Source organism: Psittacula echo, assembly GCF_963264785.1.
Source record: "Psittacula echo genome assembly, chromosome: 13".
NCBI lineage: Eukaryota > Metazoa > Chordata > Aves > Psittaciformes > Psittacidae > Psittacula > Psittacula echo.
Genome location: NC_137749.1, coordinates 9,204,075 through 9,228,439, shown reverse-complemented (window position 1 = coordinate 9,228,439; position 24,365 = coordinate 9,204,075). Strand labels below are relative to the sequence as shown.

General features: G+C 44.6%; 1 protein-coding gene across 5 annotated transcripts in view; it reads right to left on the bottom strand.

Moving 5' to 3' along the window:
- The window catches only part of HIC2 (HIC ZBTB transcriptional repressor 2), a 75,559-nt gene extending 51,481 nt beyond the window's left edge, over positions 1–24,078 (bottom strand). For 4 of the 5 annotated variants that reach the window (XM_080628930.1, XM_080628924.1, XM_080628927.1 and 1 more), the window contains exon 1: positions 23,909–24,078. The gene's annotated coding sequence lies outside the window, so the exon portion shown is untranslated. Of the gene's footprint in view, positions 1–23,431; positions 23,552–23,908 lie in introns of those variants that run through there. The other variant, XM_080628926.1, reaches the window with a different exon arrangement.
- Between the last annotated feature and the right edge of the window lie 287 nt (positions 24,079–24,365).

Genomic DNA, 24,365 nt, shown 5'->3' with positions numbered 1-24,365 from the left:
GGGTCAAAATTCAAATGGTCCAGCACTCCCTGCATCTGGCAGGCAGCAAGTTTCATTAAGCTGTATTTGTCCTAAAGGGTATACTTGACCAGTTTCTACTTTCGTAAGAAAAGTATAACATGACCACAGGATCATTTCCAAGCAGAAAAGCACATATTTCCAGGAGTGAATCTCTGAGCTCAAGTTCCAACCTAAAAGACGGTTTGGCTTTCCCATCTATATGCATACATGTCAAGTTTTACTGCACAAACCTTTGCAGATCCCACATTCTGCTTCCTGCTCTGTACCTGGTCTGGGCAGTAAACATCACTGGATGGGCCTTTCAAACAAAAGGTATGTTCATGGCTGGTTTTCGGATGGGTTTAACATTCCCTGTCCTGAAATGATGCAAGTTGCTGAAATATTGTTTCCTCAGCTGCAGAGCAAATAAAAACAGAGCAAGTTACTCAGACTAATGGCTCAGAAACCTCAATATTAGGAGGTGGCACAGAGGCGTTCTGAGAGGAGAAGAAAAGGATGTGGTAGACAATTTGCTAATGGCCAGAAACTCTCTCTGAAAAAGCTAGCTGCATGCCAGAATGCCTCAGGACAGGGCTGAGTCCACTGCTCCTTCCATAACAGCAGCTCTTTCTAAATAAAGAGATCTTTACACGCAGGACTTGGGAAACTTAATTCAGATTAACTAAAGTTGTGAATTTAAAGTAATTTAGCTAAACCACATTATATCTCTGTACAGACACATTCATTCAGTATTCAAAGGAACTTTAATTTGGTTTATCTTTTACTGAATTAAGAGCATTTTCATTCTAAGAATGCCCATGCATGGATTAGTGGGTTGAACAAAGAATGAAGTTACATGCCAGGCTGGAGTCGAGTGTGGTATAGGAAGTCTCCCCACTTCTATGCTAAAGAACATTCATTTTCCACCCCGCACCCCACCCCCCCAAAAAATAAGATAAATAAAATTATAAATTCAATTTTTTTATAATTATCCATGCCTAAAAATCTCAAGCTGCATTAAAAAATCTACCTCTGGCTCTGCATTTGCCTTTTGTTTCAATCTACCAGAACGTATGTATTGTTCAAGAATCAGAAAGAAAAAGGACATTGATATCATAGAAAATGGGAAAAGACAACAGCTCCTAAGAAACCTTCATGGCATTATTTCACACACAGAAAAGACAGACACTAGATCCCAGCCACATCTGTGCAATAGTTTGCTTATGGACCTGGATCTAGATTTGGCCTCCACCGTTTCCATGAGCTACTGATCTGACCACCTAACAGAGAGAATAGATCTCAAGTTTAGAAGTGAGATTGTAGAGCTGTTTGTAAGCAACTAGTTATGTTTCCAATTTACCCATGCAGTACAAACCTCTTGCAGCTTCATCAAGGGCCGTACCACACCATAACTCATCTAGCTGCACGGACACAACGTTTTTTCATCAAAAGGGCTCAGCAAAAAGTATTTCACAGAGGAGAAATGGCAACTAATGGGACATTTCTAGCTGCTGTTTAGGAAGAGACTTATCCTCTCCTCTCTGCTTCAGTTTATCTGTGATTGCTGGGAGAATCTGTGTCAAATCAGAACCACAGACCACCAAAGTTCAGCTAGAACAAGGGAGACTGACAACTGCTTGAAGTGAGAGGGGTCTGGTAGCTGTGATTCCTAAACAGAACCCAGAAGATCTCCACACACACACCCCCCAGATACATGCTACTCTCCATGCCAACCCTTTCTGATTAGGAGAGGAAGGGAAAAAAGACTACAGAATTTTTCTTATAGACATTAAGTAAACAGCACTCTGTCTTCAATGCAGTCTTCCACAAGAAGGGAAACCAACTTCCCAAGCAAGTCAAGATTGTCAAACAGGAGACGGATGAAAGCACTGCCTCAGAATGTAAGGAAATCCCAGGCTGGCTGGTTAGGAAAGAATTAGCAATACGTAATTAAAAAAAAAGCACTCTCCCCTTCCTCGTCCCTGAGGTGAACACAGGTCCTGCATAATACTGACTTCTACATCAGCACCAGAGAATGAGACAATTGCTTGAGGTCTTTCTCATTTATAGCCAGGCCTCTCTCTCTCTTGCTTTCAGTTGCTGGAGGCTATTTCACACCAGTTACCAGCAGTGTTCCTATGCAGCAGGACATGCTATTCATATGTGCAACTTGTGATGAAAGATTTAGCCACTGGAGAACACCAGGAGGGAGGGAACTAGATAGTAGTTGTTACCTTGCCTCGCAATAGATGTTCAGTGGTCCCTTACTGGTGACCTTGATTGAGCACCAGTGGAGCCAGCCCACCTGCTCTTGTGTGCAGAAGGAACAGGGAAGAGCTTACATCACACTTTACTGAACAGAGTAAATCGAGTCATTTGGTAATACCACCAGGAACACAGTCTGTCAGGATCTTCTCCAGGCAGAGCTAATGAAAGACCAGGAACATCTCGTATATTCATCAGGCCTAAAACTCAGGGAAGACATGAGATAAAGCATGAAGCCGTGTACAGCACAGACTTCTGTACAGGTAGAGATAGAAGGGACTAAGAGCAGAGGACATAGGTATGCAAAATGCAGCCCTACAGAAAAAGCACACAGGCAAACACAGTTTATGCCTTTAGCACAAGACACAGGGGCTGCTCTTACAACAGGCAACAGAGAAAAGCCAACAGACAGTCAAAACTAGCAAATAAAATAAGCAGAAAATGTGAATGACAGCTGCCCAGAGTGACTGATTGTCTACAGGCAAACATATCAGCAACACACTATGGAGTAGTATCACATCTTGTTATTCCGGGCCCTCCAAAAGATCAAGACTGGGGACCACTCTAATACAGTGCACAGTGGTGGAGTTCCTTGGTCCCCAGTTCAGGAGGCAAAGAGTCAGCAAGAATAGTTTAAACTCAAGTATGTTGTATATGATAGAGAATACCCAGCTACACAGAACACTTAATGTGAAGGCCAGAAACTCTTGCCTTAGGGCATAAACCAACCACTAACTTCCTCCATGGGCAAGTTACTCCATAGTTGTTTGTTTTAGGAGTTCTTGTACCTTTCCCTCAAGCATCTGGTGTTCGCCTCTCTTGGAGAAAGGATGCCAGACTAGACAGACAGATCATGGCTTCTTTCTGGTATGGCAATTACTGCATTCCACCCTGGAAGGGGGAGAGCACACTGGGGAAAGCAAGGAATGTTAGATGGCAAGTTCCAATAACACATGGCTCCATTAAATAGCCTTCCCTCTCCATCTGGCCGTGCACAATCATGCCAGCAGCACACCAGGAGCACACAGCAGCACAGCTTGGCCCTTTGCATTCTCAGAGAGTTCTGGGTTACAGTACAGAATTTGGGAACAAAGCAAAGCAGGGTTCAGCTCTCGCCCTGGAAGTCCTCACACATGCAAGAAGCGGAATGTTCCCATGCAAGTATGTCACAAAACCAGGGCACAGAGCAGAATCGCAGTCTGCAGACCAGGTTCATACAAAATGCAGCATTAATAAGTCAATCAGTCAATCAAAACAGATCTCACGAGACACAGAGGTCCCTCAGCATCAGGCTAAATTACCCATTGTCCTATAGGATCTGCGCCTCTACAGCTAAAAAAGACAAAACACAACCAAGTTTACCTACAAAACCAATTCCCTACAACCTCTGAGTAAGTCAACCCACTTGCAGCAGAATAGTAAACACCTGTATCAGTCTGGGAACCAGGGGCTTGGGGTAGCATTTACACTTGAAATGTGCACTTGGCAAGGCCTTTTTCTTCCTTCTCTGGAGCCAGAAGGCTCCCAAGCTCCCCAAAACAACTGTAATCTGGGTAAACTTAGACCTGCCTTTCTACCTAAAAATTCTTCTCTCTGTTGACGTTGGCTCTGGGCCAGTTTAGCCTTCAATTCCAGGTCTCCCAATCTGTGTCAGCAGAAATTGCTTGTAGGTATCTGCCCAGATTAGCTGCCCAGACACTATCTCACTTGTGACCTGCTTCACAGATACCCTTCTTGAAGCCAGCTGCTGCTGCTGCTGCATTTATCCACTGGAGCCCTCATTTCCTTACTGCCCATCTGCTGCAGGGGAGGCAGAGCCACACAGACAAGACACAAATAACTGACAGGGAAGATGTAGCCACACCAAACAATGAAAGCCAGGAAATCCAAAGCCTACACTTACCTAGTGAATTTGTGCCAGTTTTTAAAAGCAGGAGAATGTGGATAAGCAAACATAGATACAGTTGAATGATTTATCTCAGTTTAGACAAGCAATATCTAAATAATGCTGTTTAACTTATTACTGTAACAAATACGAGAATTGATTTAATAACCTAATGTTAGTTTTGGACAGTAGAGGTCTGCATCAATGGACCAATACACTAATTATGTTATCTTATCAAGTCAGTGCATAATAATAGAATTTCGCTATGCATTGATGGAACTAGGCTTAGCTCTGCATCAGAAAATAATCCCCGAAAGACAGAGGATAGTATTTAGCAGGAACTCCTTGTGACTGGGTGCATAGTCGTTATTTTCTTTTCATTTCAAAATATTATATATAAAGTATTATCTATAAGGTAGGTATTGCATGACAAGAAATTGCCTCTGATAATCTTTTATCACTTGTTATTTAACCTGCCTCTATTGCTGAGAGGTAGTCAATACAATTCTGCAAAAGACTTAAGTAAAAAGGAAAGAACTACTGGTGCATATGCAGATCCATTCATTGTAAGCTGACAATAAAGCTTTTTCCATCAAGGTACAAGCAAAATGACTTGCTGACATTAACTGGCAAGTACTTTGCATTCATATGGTATCTTTCATCTACAGACTTCAAAGCATCTGACAGGAGGCAGGCAGGCGTTGTTTCTTCATCCGTCCAAGAAAGAAGCTGAAGCACAGAGTGGCAAGGTCTCCCAGAGAAGGTAAAACCATTAGCAGAAATCTAAATTACCTGATTTGCAGTCCTTCAAAATGAACTGCTTTGCTCCCAGTACAAATTACACGTGCACCAGAGAGCAGAACCTCCACTCACCCACACCCCTCTGAGAACTGCGAGGGATTCTTTAAGAATTTAAATTTCATTCATGAGAAACTAAACAAACACAGAACACAAGAGTACTCTTCTAAACAGGGAAATGACGGGGATCTGAAACCAATCCAGATCTGAAGTTCTGTAGTGCTCCGAAGGGGGAGCACTCCTTGAGTGAACCTGCAGAAGCACAGGTCTTCATTCATGAGAAGGGGAAGGGAAATCCTGGTACATAATCTAGCAAGTGTTTCAATAAGCCTGCTCAGATGAAGATCTCTCCTCTCCAGAGGAAAAACAGGGCTGTAAGAAAGGTTATGGAAATAATTTTTTTTAAATGCCATTTAAAGAGAGTAAGCCTTTTCAGCTGTTTCAGCTCTTCACCTTATTCTTATAACTGAAGCAATGTTGACTGCCTGAGGCACTCAGATAGGAAAAAAATCCCTGCACGGTGTTCTTCTTCTAAAAGAAGTGTATGATTCCTGTAAGCTTAAAAACAGCAAACAAAAAATGATGCTGAGGCAACCTCTGGAGCAAGCAGTCTTCTGGCATTGGTCAAGGAGACTGCAATAGACATATTTAAAAGTGCACTCTCTGGTTATGAGCTCTCTCGTGGCCTGTGGAGGCAGACAATATTAGAGGCCACTAAATCCTGAAGTTTATTTTTCTTAAAGTTTTCACTTCAAATAAAGCTTTGTTTTAAAATGTATGGGGCCAACTGTTAGAGCATTGAGGTCCTGGTTATTAGCCAGCTAGAGCCCATGAATTATGTTTAGTGAGAAGTTTATTGGCTCAGTAAACACCATTCCAGTTCCCCTCACCCCTGAACTGTGGAAGCCAAACCAAGAGATATTCAATGCCATGTTACCACTAGCACCAAAGCAACTATTATCTGATTACAGGCATTTTATTTTTTGTAAGGAATTTGCTATTGCATCATTTCATACATGTAAGTCTTTACCAAGGCAACACACAAAGAGTAAGTAACTGTTGAAGTAACTGGTCCTGTTTACCATCTTCTGGAGCAGGAATATTTGTTTCCATCTTGTAGCTTTCTGAGTGCAAGCACTACCGAAATGCAATCCCTCAGACTCTTAGTAAGGCAGAGTCTGGCAAGGAGTTTAAAACACAAGCAAGATTAGAGTGGGCAACCACAAGAGCATTCTGATAAAACTATCCTATGGAGCCAGGGCAGAGTACAGGGCTGTAAGAAGTTGCATTTGTTTCCTCTTACTGCCACTTTGTCCCAAGAAGACTCATAAACCCAGGGCCCATTCTGTGTTTTTGAAAGTAGGTGGCCAGAGGTCAGACTTCGATGTTGCTCTTTTTAAGTTACGCAGTCAAGAACAACTTACACAATTCTGACTTCATGGGAGAGCTGGCTACAGCTCAGACACAGTCCAGGTAAGATGCATCCAACATGGAGCTAGGGCAGACTGATGTGGTATTAGCCCTGTCTAGCCAGGAACCCAGAGACCAAAACCCAAGGTAGGCATCTCCAGACTGACACATAGCTGTGTAAATCCAGAAGCAACTTCTACTTGTGTGGCTGGTTCTCTCCTGGGCATAATGCTGTTTTATCTGGTTACCTTTCACTGCCATGAGCTAAAGCCTCACATACAGAGAGTATATGATCAGTCAGTGTGCAGTAACTTATTTGCGTGCTTGTTGCTCCAGTTTTCTGGAATAGCTAAAATATACCAGGAGACTTTATGAGGACTGTGTCAGTCCTTGAGGCAAGGAAAGTTAATTTAGTTGGAAGAGTAAGGATGCAAAGAAGAGTGCTATAATAACAGTAGTCAGTTTCGGTAGCAAAGTAAACTTGAAGGAATTTAAGTTCTCCTCCTAGTTCCCTCCATCTGTTCACACCATCTTGACTGAATAATACTTCTCTTCATGCCTCTGCTTCCTTTCTCGCCTTCTGCCTTGTCCATTTAGACTATGACTTTCTTCAGGGAAGAGACTGGGCTTGTACAGCACCCAGTGACAACCTTATGGCTCTGCAATCCTTTAGCCAAACAACGCTTTTATGTAAAAACTTTGCTATAGACCAATTTACATAACACCAACTATGAAATCTCATATTCTCATGTAACTGCTTTTTTCTGATGTCCTGCAAATTACGGTGCCAGAATCTGTACATATGACAAGAAAGAACCTTGGCAGTACAGCTCCTTAATATCCAATCTGTCCCACAAGGACGTGCCAAGGCCATATCATCACACCCATAGCCAAGCACCTCTAGGGAGCAAGCACAGTTAAAATCTTTCCACCCCAGTAGTGGTGAAAGACAAGATACCCTTCTCTTTAAACTTAACCCTCTCCCTTCCAAAGAATGCCTGGAATTTCTACTATTTCCCAGCAGAGAGTGGAAGGCAAAGACTGGCATGGGGCAAGACAGATAAGAGCAGTTGCCTTCTCTAGCTAGGTTTTGTTAACTCTGCATAATTGCTTAGGGCATGTGATGGTTAGAGGGAGACACATACATGTCTGTCAGAGACAGACTACAAATTACTAGTATAACTCCAAGCAAACAAAATCTAGTTTACAATGTGGCTGTGGTATATAAAACACCTCTGTAAAACTACAGTATAATTCAACTGCTGCAGGTTTAATTTACAAAGTAATGATATACTTTCCCCTCTTAAAGACTGCCACTTAGGATCACTAAGATGTTGAATGAAGGCTCTGCTGTCTTCTGGGATGCATGGTGAAGACTGATGGTTGTTGGAAGCTTCTCTAAGCAAGCCACATTTAAATGCCATGTTTTGCAAGAGGGCCCATATTGTGTCGCATGTGAATTCAAGTTCCTTTACCAGTTTAAAATCTGGGTCAGAGCAATTTGCTTACATTTGGAGTCCTTTTCTGAAATTAATGGTATGTGAGATTTAGAGTTGTAGATAAAAGACAACCGGATACTCTGCTATTATTATATCTGCTCTGCACCATGCATGTACCATCTACAGTTTTCCTGCTAAGCTTTGTTCACATGTACAACCCACTTCTTCAGCAGTTGCACATTCAGCATACTAATGATATTATTCTTGGCCATCCTGTTAAACTCACAGTATAAGTTAAATGCACAGTAGGGGGGCCTGCTGGGTTCTCAACAGTTTTTAGATGGCTACAGATTATAGCTGGCCAAGGGTGGAAGTTTTGATAAGCAGTCATGAAGTTGAGAGCTCTTCTATTCAAATAGGATGTTGACTAGTGCTGACTCTATCTCTGTCACTTCTCTGGTGATAACTAGATTACCCAAATGTACTATGCTTAGGGCTACATCAGACCACCACTTGGAAGCTCCAGCTAGTACTACATACAGCTGCCAAATTGCTTAGCTAGATTTTACACAGGGATTACACAGAACAACTGTGATGGTTGATGTTTGTTTCACATTGCCATTCAGGGAGGTACTTTCGGATTACTAATACCTTGTATGACTTGGGTGCTGGCTATTTCAGAGATTATTTCATTGTATCCTGACAGGCAATTGTTAGCTGGATCCTAAGATCCAGCACACAAGTTTAAGCCTCTCTGATCTGGAAATTTGGGTGGTATAATATCTAGCTCAGGAGTCCCACCCAGAGCTAAGATCCTGCCCAAGTTTATTTTGGTGCTTCTTGAAAGAAGAAAGAAAGGAAGGAAATAAGAAAGAAGCCTAAAACCACAACACAAATTTGCAAGTTAAACATACTGACAGAACTGACCTGCAAAGTGCAAAACAATAACAGAGAATGATGATATTCACACTTTCTCATAGTATTCCTCCAGGTACAGAATATCACATTTTCCTAATGCAAGCCACTCTGGAGTGACAATCAATGAAAGACATTAAGTACAATAAAAATATTTGGTTTAGGATAAAAATGTGGTTCCTACCTATGGGCTTGTAAAGGAAAACTCGGCAGAGTCTTATACTTCTTGTAGGTAAATTCTGAATTTTCATCCCCTTGTTCACAAGCCAGGCAGAATAAAAATATCCACCTACACTAAACCAAAGGGAGCCACTCGTAACCCAGACACAACCACAACAGACATTCTCCACAGTCCTTGGCTTAATAGAACACTGCCTTGTGGTTATACCCACCACTAGGATTTCATCTTGCAAGTTCTAGCACGTTTAATTTATTCCAGGTCATACATCAAATATAATATTGAAATTTAAGATGGCATGTGAGATTGAGGCTTTCTTTTGCACTGCAAGTAGAAAGAACACTGTTGGGATTGCTGGTGCATGAACATATTAATACATCAACACAAACTTGTAGCCATCACTCAAGAAAAACAATTGGTCTTTAAGAGGGGAAAAAAGTTGTAAAAAGAATCAATTCCATTAAATAGCTCTATAAATCAATTCCACCAAAAATCAATGGGAAACTACATCCACAACGTGCCAAGTAACTCTACACATCAGGTGCAACTGTCCATAACAGTGGCCATGTAGCAGCTCTGCCTGATGGGGATTCAGACAGACATGGGCTGAAATAGGAACTGAATTGCCCATGCTGTCCTCCAGCTCCCTCCTGCAGTGCTTTCTGCCCCATGAGCTGCATGAGGGGTCAACAACATCGTTCACTTCCAAAGTTTGCGTATCTGCGTGATGGAGCCAAAACTGGGAGCAGACTCCTGCTCACAGGCTATGGGGACCCTTGCCTCCAGACACAGAAATGGGCAGTCCCTCCTAAAGACAGCAGAGGAGAACTCACGTTACTTGTTAGAGCCAGGCATCTGACATGCCCAGGTCTGAAACAAAGCATGGCTTTGGGATTTTCCAGCAAGCTTTATGCCACAGCAAGTGTCCCAAAGGGACACTTCCCCAAAGGGAAGCTGACTTAGACACAGACACGGGGAAGGTGATGGAGGAACATTCGGGATCTGGGGCCCAACAGCCACCAGCATGCAGTAAGTCACAGACCAGTTAAACAAATGACTTTTTTAAACACAAGTTCATGAGTTCCACATTGTGGCAGTCTTTACTGTTCAGTGACTCCCCAGTGACTGTGCCAGGCCGCTGTCCTCTCACTTTCATAGTGCAGCTCCATTGCATTTTCACATTCATAGGCTGTGGATGCCCCTTCAATGACTGGAGAAACCCTTGGGGCTTTCGTTTTGTGCTGTCAGCTCTCAGATGACTTTGGAAACACCCCCCCCGGGGTTTTTATTCTGTGTGGCAGAGCAGAGAGGGCACAGAAGATTCTGGCTTTGTTAAAACCTGCAGAAAAATTCATGTCCTGTGTCTTACCCTTCATGTGCTCCACATGTGCTGTCATGTCTCTGGGCCTATTATAGACACACACTATTTACGAAATTCAGACATAGCATTTTTGCAATGGAAAAATTTGATGAGTTGGCCTCTGCTGTTCAGCACTAAGTACCAAACCCCATTTTTTCCTGTTGTAACTGAATGCCAAGTGTAACTGAGTTCAGTTATTCCATATAGGAACACTCATGTCTGGTATTATTCACATATATTTAAAGTAGAGAAAGAGTCCATATGTGTGTGTGTATAATAAATAATGATCAATTTAATGAGAGGACTTGAGACTGTCCATGGCAGGGAATGAGACCATCTACTGCTTCTCTCCAAGGCTCTGCGACCCAGCTGCAGGAGGGATCTGATCTGCAAATTTCATCTTAGCTGTTGGGCCTAATTTTAGCAATGAGCACCCTCAACCTACTGATTTCAATAAGATTTGAGAGCATTCAATACCAAACCTTCCATCAGTCACAAGTTTCCCCTAGACATAAGGGCACGCAGTTCTGGAAAACAGGACATTGACATAGGCTGGAGGTTTGAGGTCAAGAACAAGTGGGAATTGTACAGAGGCTTCAATCTAACCACTGGTATCTAGCAAGACAAAGCAGCAACACATTAAAGTTTGTATCTTTCAGAATATTCCTTAGAACTTTATCATATGACTCTTCTGCTCCAGAAGAATTAATCAAACATTAAAAAGCATCCTAAGGGAAGTGGAAGCACATTGTCAGTAGAACAGCCAGAAGGTTTTCCTGCAAGTCAGTTAGATGTTCCTCATTTTCCCTGCCCTAATGAGAACTGCAATGATACTTTCTTATTTACTGGTGTATCAGTTTCATAGAAGTCAGGCAATAAAAGATTTGTGCCAAGTGGCTTCAATATTGTAATAGGAAGGATGTTTTCAGAGAGTTTTGAAACATGGATCTTACTGTAAAGAGAGTCTTCATGCACCAACAGATGCTCCAGAAACACTTGCATGGGTGTAACCCTAGACTATTCTGTGAGTCTCTGAAGTTGTGGAGTAGCTTGCAGTGAAGAAATTAGTGTTACGTTTGTGAAGGACAGCCCAAAACATGGTGCAAACTTTGTGTGGAAAGAGACAGAGAAACCAGGTAGGAATAGGCACAGCCCAGGGAATGAATTGGTTACAGTGATACAGCAGATAGGTAGAAATGGTTGGAAAAACCAAGTATGTTCACAACTGAGCATTCTGGAGGAAGCAAAGAATCCAACAGGTTAGACAACCAAAGCATAAACCGAAATAAGCAGACACTATGGGCTAAGAGTTGAAGCCAGCACAGAGATCTGAGGCGTCAACTTGCATTTAAAGACTATCATGATTAAAATCATACACCAAATTGCATAATAGACAGATGAGATGAACTGAAAGATTAGTTTGTGGAAATAAGACTCAGAGAGAGGATTGTAAGGATTTTTTTTTTTTAAATCCTGCTCCTAAACTCTTCTGTATTCAAGGAAAAAAAATCTGAAATCCCATTTCCTGCCACTATAGGGCTAAAAAGTTAACACCGTATTTCATAGCAGTTAATGTGGACCAGGATTACTGTGCTGACTTGTTCGTAAAGAGCAAATACATTCTAGAAACTAGATTGGGAAGGAGGTAGACTTCTTTCTGCCAAATCCTCTGACAAGAAACAGGAGGGAGAAAACATATTTTTCTCTAAGGCTTCTGGGGATTAACAGAATTAAAGAGTCTGTTGCCCTCAGTAGAACTGATGTACTCTTCCAGTTGGACTTACTCATTCAATCATTCACTGTAGAGACTGACTTTATATGAATAATCATGCTTTTCTTTCCTACTTGGATGGAGTGCTTACACTCTTTTCAGTGAAAGCAAAAGAAAATGCTTTATTTACATCTTAAACATTAAGTTTTTAAAATAAGCCAGAAAGCTGTTATGAAGAAAATCCAATGACCCATCAGAAGGAATGAGTTTAATGCCAGCCAACGAACTGCCTCTGAAAAAGAAAGATTCAAACCCCTACCCATGCTGACATCCCAGCACAGCCTTCACTGACACAGTAGTACCTCTGTCTATCTGGGACTTCACTTTGTCAAAGCCTTTTAAGCAGAGAGCACCTAGGCAGTGAGTGTGACACACATCCAGCGAGACTCAGAATGTCTTGCTTGTTTGCTCTTGAGCATCTGAACCGTGACCTCAAAGCAAATGAATCGGAGGAGAAAATACATTAATCAGGCATTCACACAGCCGGGCTCAGGATTTTCAACCCAGGGACATGAATCAGCTCTATCGCCTCCCACGTCTTTCCTGATACAATTAGTCAGCATCTGCCCTGGCAGCCAATTCACTGCCTCTCAGAGCGGGGAAACAAGCAGCTGCAACTCCCCTGCCCACTGCCTACTTCCTAACAGGAATATCTTACTGAACAGGGCCTGGTGGAGGTTAGCATCCCTTCCCTCCGTTCAGGGATGCAGAGGAGCTGAGAACAGCTACCACTTACAGCCTCTTTGATTCCCTGCTCCAGCCCAAGTGCAGGTACAGACATGTCCCAGCCACACCTCTCCCCACCTTGGGCCAAGGCCATGCCAGCTCCACACACCTGTTGGAGGCTTCCCCACATTTTAAGGGAATCCCCAGAAGGGGATCTGCAGGTGCTGTGCTCCCTTCAAAGAGTTCAGGCACAGATCAGCCTGGGAAACTGGACCCAGAGCATTCGATGTGGCCCTTTGACCTAGTCCAAAATGTTCTCACCCCACAAGGCTGAGCCTGAACTCCATAGCGAAGGGGTTTGAAAGAAGCATGTGCTTTTAAAATCCAGCTGAAGTTTTGCTAGGGAAACTTTGCAGAGGCATCACTAGTGTATCCACAGGAGTTTTGCAATTCTGGGTTACAGGTGATAGCAGCAAATAAACAGCCAGGCAAGTCAGGGTCGGAAGCGGGCTTTTACTTAAAGCCAGCCTCACCAGGCACTTCAAAAATAAATAAAACCCCCAAGCAGTTCTGTTCTAACCAACAGCTATAAAGCTGCAGCCCCGCTCCTCCGGCTGGATTGTGCAAGCTCTTACTCCAGACTGAGTTCAAGCAAAGTGCCTGAGTAAGCACTTGCAGAATCTGACCCCCCCAGTCAGTTATCTCTGCTGCACCTATTTGTGCCTTGCATTGCAAGCTCTTTACCCAGGGACATGGTCTGGGAGTATATTGTCAGCTGCAGTGTGCTTTATCTCCATTTATGGCATTAAATCTAATTTGTGGTGCCAAGTGCAGCATTACCCTCACAATGACATCTATTAGAGACAGTTTCTCCTGAAGACTCTGATCTGACCAGCAACCAGTTTGCACCATTCATTCTTTTAGTTTATTGCAAAACCACCTCTCCACTTCTTTAGTTTCAAACATTTTGCTGAAAAGCAGTAAGACAGGCACTGAATTATGGAAATCCCACACCCTGGCATTATACTGACTTCACTCGGGATGCTGACATCCTTTCTTCCCGGAAGGTCTGAAAAACTGGGAACTGAAAACAAAAGCAAAACAACAAACTTGACTGATTTGTCTCCAGTGATATGTAAGTTTAGCAGAGGCAGGCTTGCTTTCCCTGTGCCGGTCAAGCATTGCTGGTGGGCACCTAGCCCTTTCCCCTCCCTGGGCACAAAGGAGGGAGGAGTGGGACAGCAGCATGGCACAGCATGGAGCAGTTCTTGTGGAAAAAAGGCTGCAAGTTGCCCTGAAACGCTGCGTCCTGCATGCCACAAAGGACAGCTGCTACCTTCTCACTTACAAAAACGTGATCCCAACCAGTCAATCCACAGAGCTAACACTGTCAGATACCCTCCCACTCACCATCAATGATGGTCAAAGCCACTGTAACGAAGCAGCTTCCCCTCCACCTCAAAAGGGGACATGCTTTGCTTTTGCTCCAAGAAGGCTTAGGGGGAGTGCTTTGGGGTTGGTTGGTTGGTTGGTTTTTTGGTTTTTGGTGAGGGTACAACCCTAGCTGTTCCAGACAGACACAGAGGTAGCAGGGTCCATGCGTAACCACGGAGGAAGCAAGCACAAATAGGCAAATATTCTGAATAATGGCAGAGTAGATTCACATGGAAACTTGCTTGGACTCACCTGGAGTCCTTTCCCCCTTTCTTGTCCAACCAGTTTATGGATGGGGAACATCCCAAGCCTCTGGCATATGGTATTAGATTCTCTGGGTATTAGGTAGAAAACTAGTGATAAGTCTTTTGAAAGACTACGGCTGGCGTCAGATAACCCAGGTCTCTTTTCATATGAACTCCCAAATTTTGGAAGGGAGAGGGAGATTTTGTTTATTTGTTACAAGTGCAAGAGAGAAACTGGGGTGCTTAATCAGTCATTTGCGTGTACTGGGAGTGGAAGCTGGTTTGTCTGGCTATGGCCATGGCTTCTGTTCTGTATGGAAGAACCCTTCTGCAGCTTTCAGAAACTCATATAAACATCTCAAAAAAGGTTATATGAAGATGGCAGAGACACAGCTGTAAATCACTGATTAGTAATTATGAAGGCATTATGAGATCCTTGGGTGGAAAGGATCTCTTTGCTGGATAGGCAAATATTTTAATATATACTCCAGTGTTCACTGTTCTGGCAGGACCCTTGAAATATATTTTCCTTTCATGACTGTCCTCTATTGTTAGTTACACCTTCATGCAGCTTTTAAATAACAGCGTGATTTCCAGTACTACAGCACTATCAAACATACTAGTTTTTCTATGCAGTTGGTTCCACTTACAGGATACTGAATTATTAGGACAGCATTCAGCTTGAAACCCTCTTGCACAATTAACAGGGTGAAATATTAGACAATAGCAGCTACTGCTGTTATTAACTGTTCATTAAATGCTAATGGAAATTCAGCCCATCTGCAAAATACCACGTCCTTACACAGGCAGAATCAAGCAACAAATCAGTGGCAAACAAATTCTCATATTCAACTCTTTGTTTTAGCCACCAAAATAGATTGCCAGAATGAAGGTAATGGCTTACAGTCCTCTCTTGGTGCTCAGGTCCGATTTTCCCTTACTCAGGAGCTAAGGAGTATCACTAGAGTAATTAAACCCATCACTTATAAGTAGCAACCAGAAACTGGGAGACCCAGCAAACTGGGATAAGCCAGCTGAATACAGGTACTAAAAAGAGGTCCACACCTGGGGAAATACTCAAGACATTCCTTCTCCAGAGGCACCACCCATAATACCAGGCCAACAGTCTCAAACACCTCTGCATCTTGGATGGATATGCAGAACCGCATACATTAAACCACTTTTCTTGGAGTTCACTTAAGAATGCTGCCAGCTTGTAAACAGCAGAGTCAGTTTTGCTGCCAACACAGTTTTTACCTAGAGCAAACGGAAGTGCTTTTCCAAGAATTTCCAAGACTGTTTCGTCACGCAGGACGCTGGCACTGCACCACACAGCCCGGGGAGGAAAGACAAAAAATACAAGCTGCTGCTCTGCGCATCCTGAAAGGGGTTATTTAGAGGCATTTATTTATTCCCAGGAAGAAATTGGCAGAGCAAAACAGACCTCCAAAAAAAACCCCAGTGTTCGCTGCAGGGGGATAAAGTCTCGTTAATATTTTCAATGCTGTCGCAAAAAGTGAATAGTTTTCATAGCTGGCATGTTGCAATTTTCATTACAATTCTGAAAGCCTGGTTTGATAAAGTACCGTGGAGACTAAGAAATGTAGCATTTCTGAAGGACTGAAGAGCAATCTTCTCTCCTCTTCCTCCCCCACTGTGGGTTTTGCATAATACTGAAGCCTTAGTCCTTTGGCAACTTTATCATTTTGAAGCTGTAGTAGAACTCTGTGTATGATGACAGCATTTACAGGCCCTTGCTAAGGTCAGGGTCCCATTGTGCAAACTTTTAAATATAAGCATTTATAATATAAATATACAAGATAAACCAAGGACATTGTATTCTCTATACTTTAAAGATGAACAAAACTTAAGTTGCTTAACTTCCTTCATGACCAGAGCATGGAAAATTTAAATCAGTGATAGAAAATGAACCCAGAACTCCCTAGACCACAAACTCGCCCAGAAGTATTAGATGTGTGCATACCTTCAACCACTGCACCAATTCATAACAGTAAAAACCTATAACCAAGTTTTCTGGGTAAAACATTTTGAGTCCAAAGTTACATTACTTTTAAAACATGCTCAGCCAAACGTCAGTCTGCTGACACCTGAAGAATTACACGACAACTCTCACTCTCATGCCAAAATTCCTTTTTGTGAGCATTTTGGTACTACAGTTCTGGCTATAGACACCTCATAGATGTGCACAGACCTTTATTTTTAGCGGATTCTTCGCCATCTACAACTTTGGTAGATATTTTTCCTGCCTAGAAGGACATCCACATTTTTCTTTGAGGATAGGACATAATCACATCACTAGTATCACATTATCAAAGAGCATTTGAACTGCCTGGAAAAGTAACAAAGAGCCTTTTTCAACGACTGGAGAAGTTTGATGCAAAAAGTTCCACGTGAGCATCATTCTGAATACTTCATGAGGGCAAACAGAAACTAGGAATAGCAAAGCACCTCATCCTTCCAGGGTAAACAACATTAAATAAAAGCAGCATAAGTTCAAGTCTCACTATACCCTGCCATAATAGCAAACCTGCTTGTCAATAGGTCTTGTTTATTAAAAATAAGTCAGTCTTCAATATTTTTTTGGTAGTGAAGTTTTGAGGCAAGTCAGCCCCTAAACAGAGGAAGCCACTACTTCACTGTTTCATCCAGTCCTGGGCAGTTATCTTACCTGTTGCATCAGGAGCCTTTCGTAAAGGGACAGAGAAGATGTTTTTTCAGTTTTAGTTCAAAAACTAGTTCTTTCAGGCTGCACACAGCAATTGATATTTGAGGAAGGGCAGAAGGGCGAGAGAGCTTCCTTCCCTCCAAATCAAAACTAGGTGTTAGAGACTAACATCTGCTAGTTCTAAACTCATAGGAGCATAGCTAGTAAATAATCAGTTCCCTTTTGCTTAATGAACATTTCCTTTGCTTTGCATTTAAAATAGAGCTGAATAAGAATTATAGAGTAAGTCACACAGGAAGAGACCTGGGAAGGTTGTCAGGAAGTATTTTGAGAAGAAAGTATTTTCCAAATATTTTTAACACTTCAATATACACAGATTTAGCATTTCATTGAATTTAATGCTATTTAAGAAGTTGTTTGATTCACTTCTCAGAAACAATAACATAGTATATTAATTTTGTTTCTGATTTGCATGTTAAATCATAGCTTGAATACATGAAATCCTGTCATCCTGCTCAGCAGAAAATAATACCAGATTTACTTCAAAGTTATTTTTAGTTGCACATCCATACACGTTTTAATAGGTAGAAACCAGTGAGATCCAGTCTTTCCACTGGAGAGTAACTAACAACCACAAAGACAAACAAGCAGGCTTTAAAGTAAGGTTTCTTGTTGGCTGATTTCAGTTCTCAGTTAAAATTGGCAATGCAAATTACTCCATCCTGTTCTTTATCGGGCAAGAGAAAAGATTTCCAAACTGTCAAACTGGCTGGTGGCATCTTGACAGCAGATGGAAATGCAGCAAGTAGAGTCCTACATGGCAGTGTCTTTATGTGACTCCTGGAAAACTGAATCCACATACTGAATGGTTCTTTATACAACGGGAAATGAGCACACATTTAGGGGAAGGAATCTGCTGTACACCCCTGTCATCTTAAACCAGGCCAGGAATGAATGGGACTAGCCCAGCATGAAGAGCAGACTGAGGTTGTTTACCATATGAGGCCTCTTCCCCAGTCAGCCTGTTGTGTATCTCTTAAAACTCATGGCAGAAGACTGAGATGAAGGCAATTTTATCTTGCAGTGTTCGGTTTGGAGGGGGAAGGGAGTGGATAGGGCAAACTGATATATTATTGAAAGCTACCTCCTCTTCCTTCACCCAAGAGACTGAAGGACAGTGAGTGCCCCAGGCCAGCGTACTGACATGAAACGCTTTCTAGCTTTCATCCAGAACCTGGGTGAGGAAAACATTGGCAAGTTTTTCCATCCAGTATCTAAAGCTGGAGGAACAAGAGAGAGTTGTTCCTAGTCCCTGCATAGATCTCTCGGAACATTCAGTGACAGAAGCGAGAAGTATACCCTGTTTTCAGGGCTGTCTTTACTAGAACAGCCCCTGATGGCAGTGTTGAGCAAGAAACTCCCTGCACTTCTCTAAACTCTTCTTATTGCCAGCTGAAGGCTAGGACCCTTCCTCTCCCAGCTTAGCTGTCAGTGCATGTGTTTTCTGCACTTTCCGCAGGAGACCTCAGCAGTTTGTCATTTCCACATCAGCAAGAGAGTCAGTGCTGAAGGATGTTTCCCACAATAGGTCTAGTTCCAAACCGCTGTTTGAAGTTTTTGGTTTAAAAGATCACTCTTTAGCCCCTTCAAATCCACAGCGCGCACATCTGAAGATGTTACACAGTACGTATGTAATCCCGGATAAACGACATTCCCCTCCCCTTTTCATTAAGTAAAATCAGTAACGGGAATCCCTGTTTAGTATTTGTGATTACAAGGATCACCCTCTGCCCTGCCATGGTCAAACAATACGGGCTCTAGGAAAGCACGAGAGCCGTCATTTCAATAATGCAAAACCCTGTTGCTTCCACTCCAGAACAGCTGACTTGAAGTGCATGCTAGGCTGTGCTTATTAACAAAATGAGAAATCTGATATATAGAAAGAAAACAGTATGTGAGGATTAATCCTGGATTGCAGTTTGTGGCCAGCACTGGGCCGTCATCCAAACACAGATGAAAAAGAACAGAATTTCTCCCACCTGTCACTTAGAGCAGGTACAGCTATTGCAGTGTTGTAGCCTCCTCCTCACAGCTATTGTAACAACCCATTTTATATCAGCTTAAAATTCAGGATTGACCTCACTGTTTCAGTTCTTCCTTGTTTTGTGGGAGCCAGCACTGGAGGGTGAATTTTCTTTCCAGGAATTACAAACAAGAAGCGTGAGTAACTCACAAGTTTGGACAGCTAGCTTGTAATATGTGTACACTTCAAGGAAAGAAACCCAGCTTAAAATTGGCATCCTGTTGGAACCTGGAGACGTAACTGAACAAGAAAATACAACTCTCTGGAACACTTTTTTTACATTTTTTCTGGTGTTTTTGAGAGCAGTAAGCACACTGTCACTGCTGATTAAAAAAGACCTAAACAAACCAGTGCAGTTGCTTTGCCAACGAGCTACTGCTCAGCAGACTGAAATCTCGACTGCAATGCACTGTCCTTGCTCCCAATACTACAGCAAGATAAAAAGCCAATTGAAGCAGCCCTAGTGGTTTAGTCATAGGAGCAATCCACAGCAAACCAAAGGAGAAGTCATCTTTGTTTTCTAAAAGACGTTCTCCTGCTTATGGTTGGGACGATGCTCTGTTATGCCAATCCCACAGCTGAGCCCTGTTAATTTTTCTCCAAGCCCAGCAGGGTGGGCATGTCCCTCTTCCCGTTGAGCCTCGCCTGTCACAATGCAGCCAGTATAATGGCTATGGCACAAATGTGATTCTGCTTTCTCCCACCCCACATTTGCTGCTGCAGTGCAATGAAGCTTTGTGGCAACATTCTTCCCTGCATGTTGCCAGAAACTGCAGTTTTGTTCATACATTTTCTCAGCCAGGTTTGGTTAAGGGATGGGAAACTTGGTTTTCAGTAGAGAAAACATGGCATCCTCATCACACCAAACCCTCTACCTATCAGGCTACAATTTGTTCATCAGACTGGATGAGAGGGTTAAATGCTGCAGTCAGCACAAACAGGAGTTCTGCTATGAAGGCAAATGCACCTCGGTTTTCAAACATTATCCTATTTCCCTACATCTATCACCAAAGAAGGTAGCAGGAGTTCAGAGAATAGTCACGCACTATTTTCTATACAAGGTCAAAGCAATGCACAACACAGTTTATGTTTGACAGTTCTTAATTACTATGGGCTGTAAAAGTGCTAGAAAATGAGAACTCTCATTGCAAGTCCTGCTGTTCACAACTTCAAATTTCACGCTGTGACCACCGATTTTGGGCTGTGGTGGCTGGTTTAGAGAGTTTCAATCCATTACACAGCCGAAGTGATTAGCATTAGGTTGCGTTCTCATTGTTTTAAACAACTAATCAAAATAAATTGAATGGGTACCCTCCTGAAATAAGGCCTCTCACCTTCTCTTCCTCTCCTCTCTCCCCCCACTCCTTGTCACACACTGGCTTCTGCCAAGCAATTCAGCACCGACACTACAGCCTTTCACATGATACCAAGTGCTTCAAGCATCTTGCAATACTTATTACTATCTACACATCCATAAGTCATTCTGCCCAGCAACGTATGTGAATACTAACGTGAGCTATTTCTTCATGCATTAAAGATTTAGAGCTCTCCCAGATCCTTGGAAGAAGCTTTTTCCCCAAACACTGAAAACCCATCCTTTTTACCTATGTGCATCTCATCTGCATTTGCCATAGATTAGGGAAGCAGGACATACGAAAAACCTGCCATATCCTTGGGTTCTCCCATTCTTCCTGCTCACACCCCTGCAGCCATGCAAGTCTGCCATGATTAAGCAATGGATTTTGGACGCAGAAGAACAAGGCACTTCCGCAGGGTTCCCTTACCCATGTTAGAATGGAAAGTAACAAATGTAAGAGGTTGCTTATTCTTACTGTTGATCTCCTCCGGAGCTAAAATGATATGTCAGTAGCAGGTGGCAAGTTTGAAGACACCCCCCCCCTTCTCCTTTTTTTTTAAAAATAAATATAACAAAGGGCACACAGATTTGACCTAATGGGTCAAGCATCAAAAGTTAAACTGATTTCAATAATTAGACCTAGAATGTCAGGCACCACTGCAAATAATTGCTCCTAATGCTTTTAGGATTAGATTGCTAATGAAAAGGCGCAAAAGGAGGCCACTTGCAGTTGTGGAAATAAGTCAATTTTCTTTCCATATGTCATTTTCCCCATGTATTTGCTGTGAAATCTGAAGGACTCATTCACAGCTTTCTCTCCAGAGCTGCTGTAGTATATACAATAGTTCTGAGTCATACAAAATACTAGTAAGTCATCTTGAAATACTAGTTGTTTATACAGTGTATTTATCAAGCACAGCAAACATCTGCTCATAGTTCTGACATTTTCCAATGAAAGTGACTATTGCATATTGTTTTCCCCTTTAATTTGTGGAAAAACATGGGAGCCATTCAAATATAAACAGCATTCCGCAATAAATTTAAACCAGTTTTGGTCAAAGGACATTTTATTAGCAGAATGCAGTGTTGATGCTCTTCTTGTTTCTGGCTGCTCTCTCAGATTCATTCTAACGGCTCAGTGACATCCAGGGTGACTTGAGGAACCCTCTGCTCGCGCGCTCGGGTTCATATATAATGCAGTAATTCGGTGTAAAGGCTATGCCCGCCCCACTCGCGGATGCTGAACGTGAAGTTACGCGCCTCAACAAGCGCCGGGGCTGCCCGAGTTTCCAAAGGCTGCGGATTTCGCAGCACAAAGTTCTCAATCACCGATTCCCCTGTGTGTCCGTACGCGCTCCCCGGGTACAGCGCGGCTGGCGCCCGCGATAACAGGGGCGGGGGGGGTGCCCCGAGAGCCGCCACCTGGGACCGGGCCAAGCGAGTCAATAATTGACTTCTCTGTCCCATACAAAAGGGGCCGGGAGCAGGCGGGGAGCAGGCTGGGCGCTGCGGGCACCGCGGGTTCCCCCGCGCACCGCGCACACAGCCTCCACCACCACCCCCAACTCCTCGCAGGCTTTGCTTTGCTTTTAAATGCAACCAGAAAAAACCCAAACAAAACAAAAAGCGCGGCTCCCCCCCCGCCGAGCTGGCACCGGCACCGGCGCGCCTGGGGATGTGGAGCCCGGCCCGGCTCCGCGGCGCCGTCCCCCCGGGACCGGGCAGCCGCGGGCGGCGATCAGCCTCCCGGCTCCCGGAATTACAGCGTACCGCGCCTCCGCAGCGATAGTGCCGGCCTGGACGGACAATTGAATTGGTTTTATTTTAAAGTGGGGGGCACAGCTCTGCTCCCGGCTGGCGGGGCCGGGCAGCGCGCCTTGCCCCCGGGCACAAAGCCGGCGGGCAGGGTCCCAGGAGACCCCGGCCGCGGGAGGGTGCGCGATCCCGGCTCCGTCCATTGCGTCCGAGCGGTGCCGTAACAAAAGCCAGAGACCCGCAGCGACGGGCAGAGCGAGCGGAGCGGCGGGTCCTTCCCTCCGCGATCGCGAACGACCACGGGGGGCGGCGGGGAAGCGGGGAGCCGGGGCAAAAGTTCACCGTGGTCCCGGTGGGGCAGGGGGTGCTCGGTGGGGCCGGCGCTGGGGTTGGGGGATGCCGGGCCTGGCTCGTCTCCTAGCGGCCCCGCGGATGGACTGCGGGGGGGATGGAGGCAATGCGAGTCCCGGGAGCCCCTTCCCTGCCCTCTCCGCCACAATGCGGCCGGATCCCCAGCACAAACACGCCCCCCGGCACCCCGAGGCTCCGCTCCCTCCTTTCTGGGGGTAAAATCAATTAAAACAAAATACGGCTCACTCGCAGGGGCGAGCGGGGATGGGGAGAAGGCTGCTGCCGCTCCGGGGCTGCCTGCCCGCCCCGCCGGTCCCCTCCGCGCCCGCCGGCCCCGCGGGCAGCAGCTGCGGCCCCCGCCCGACCCCAGCGCCGCCGGGGAAGGGGCACCGCACACACACACACACACACAAATGGCACGGGAGGAGGGGGAAAGTTTTCAGCCGCTTCAACCAAATAACCAGCATTAGCGATCCCCAGGCAGGCACGGTGGCCGGTACACCGTATGCACGCCCCAGCCCCGAAAGCAACGGGGCAGCGCGCCGGCAGAGCGAGGGGAGGGGGCCTGGGGCACGGGGAGAGGGGTAAAGGGGGACAAGAAAATGATCCCTCTGTTCTTTTCAGTGGAGCTACCGCTGGTGCCGGGCACGGCTGATGCAGGGCAGAAAACAAGGGGACACCGCCGCCACCCCGGCGACTCTCCCGAGCGGCCCCGGGCAGATGGGCAGATGACCGGGGCTGCGAATAAAGAGCGGGGAGCGGGGCTGGGCTGCACCGCGGAGCCCGGCAGCGCCCGGCCGGCCGAGCGGGACCCGCGCCCCGCTCCGCGTTACCTTCTTATTGCATCTGGAGCAGCAGCTTTTCTTCCCCTTCCCCTCTCCTCCTCCTCTCCCTCTCCTGTCCTCTCGGTTTATACCAGCCTGTTCCTCATCTCACAGCCTTCCTCCCAGCGCCATCTTGCAAGCTTGTGACGTTGGGAGCCGCTCACCCCTGACCCACATTTGAATAGAAGCCAAAATGAAAAAAAGAAGCGGAGAGAGAGGCAGAGAGGAGAGAAAGAGGGGGAAGAAGAAGAAGGAGAAAGAGCGGAACAAGGGGAAGCAGCAGCTAAGCAAGTGCTGTGCCAGGGTGGAACAGCATCGGCTCCCGCTCCCTGGCCAGCTAGTTTAGTAATAAGCAATTTCCTGCTTTTGCAATAAATGTTGCCGCGGCGGGGCTGGGAGAGGGACGCGGAGCTGGGTCGTTCCCACCGAGGGACCAGGGCTTCCCCCTTCCCTCCCCACCACCCGCACCCCGACCCCCAGCCCTACCTCCGGCCACCCGAGTGCTGCTGCTCCCGCCGGGTTCCGAGCACTGAAGAAGGCATTTGTTAAGGTTATTTCTCCCGTCACTGATGTCTGAAGTGTGAGTTAAGAGAAATGATACAGATTAGACATGTATAGGAATCCGAAATGAGGTTTACACACAAATTAAGGAAACATCCTCGTGTATAGGCTATTTGCATATTAGCTTTTTATCGCTCCTGTCTGTTTGTTAAGGACTGACAGTGCGTTTTGCACCACCCAAGGCACAGATGAAGACATGGCCTTTGCACCCACAGAATCTGTAGAAATCTAAAGTTTTAGTTTGTGCTTTTTTCTTTTATTCGTTTTTTAGCTGTTTACGCATTGGAAGTATATCGAGGGGAAAAGTTATTTGTGGTTTGCATCCCTGATCCTGCAAAGACTTTCATGTGTGCTTAACTCTAAGCACATCAGTAATCACACT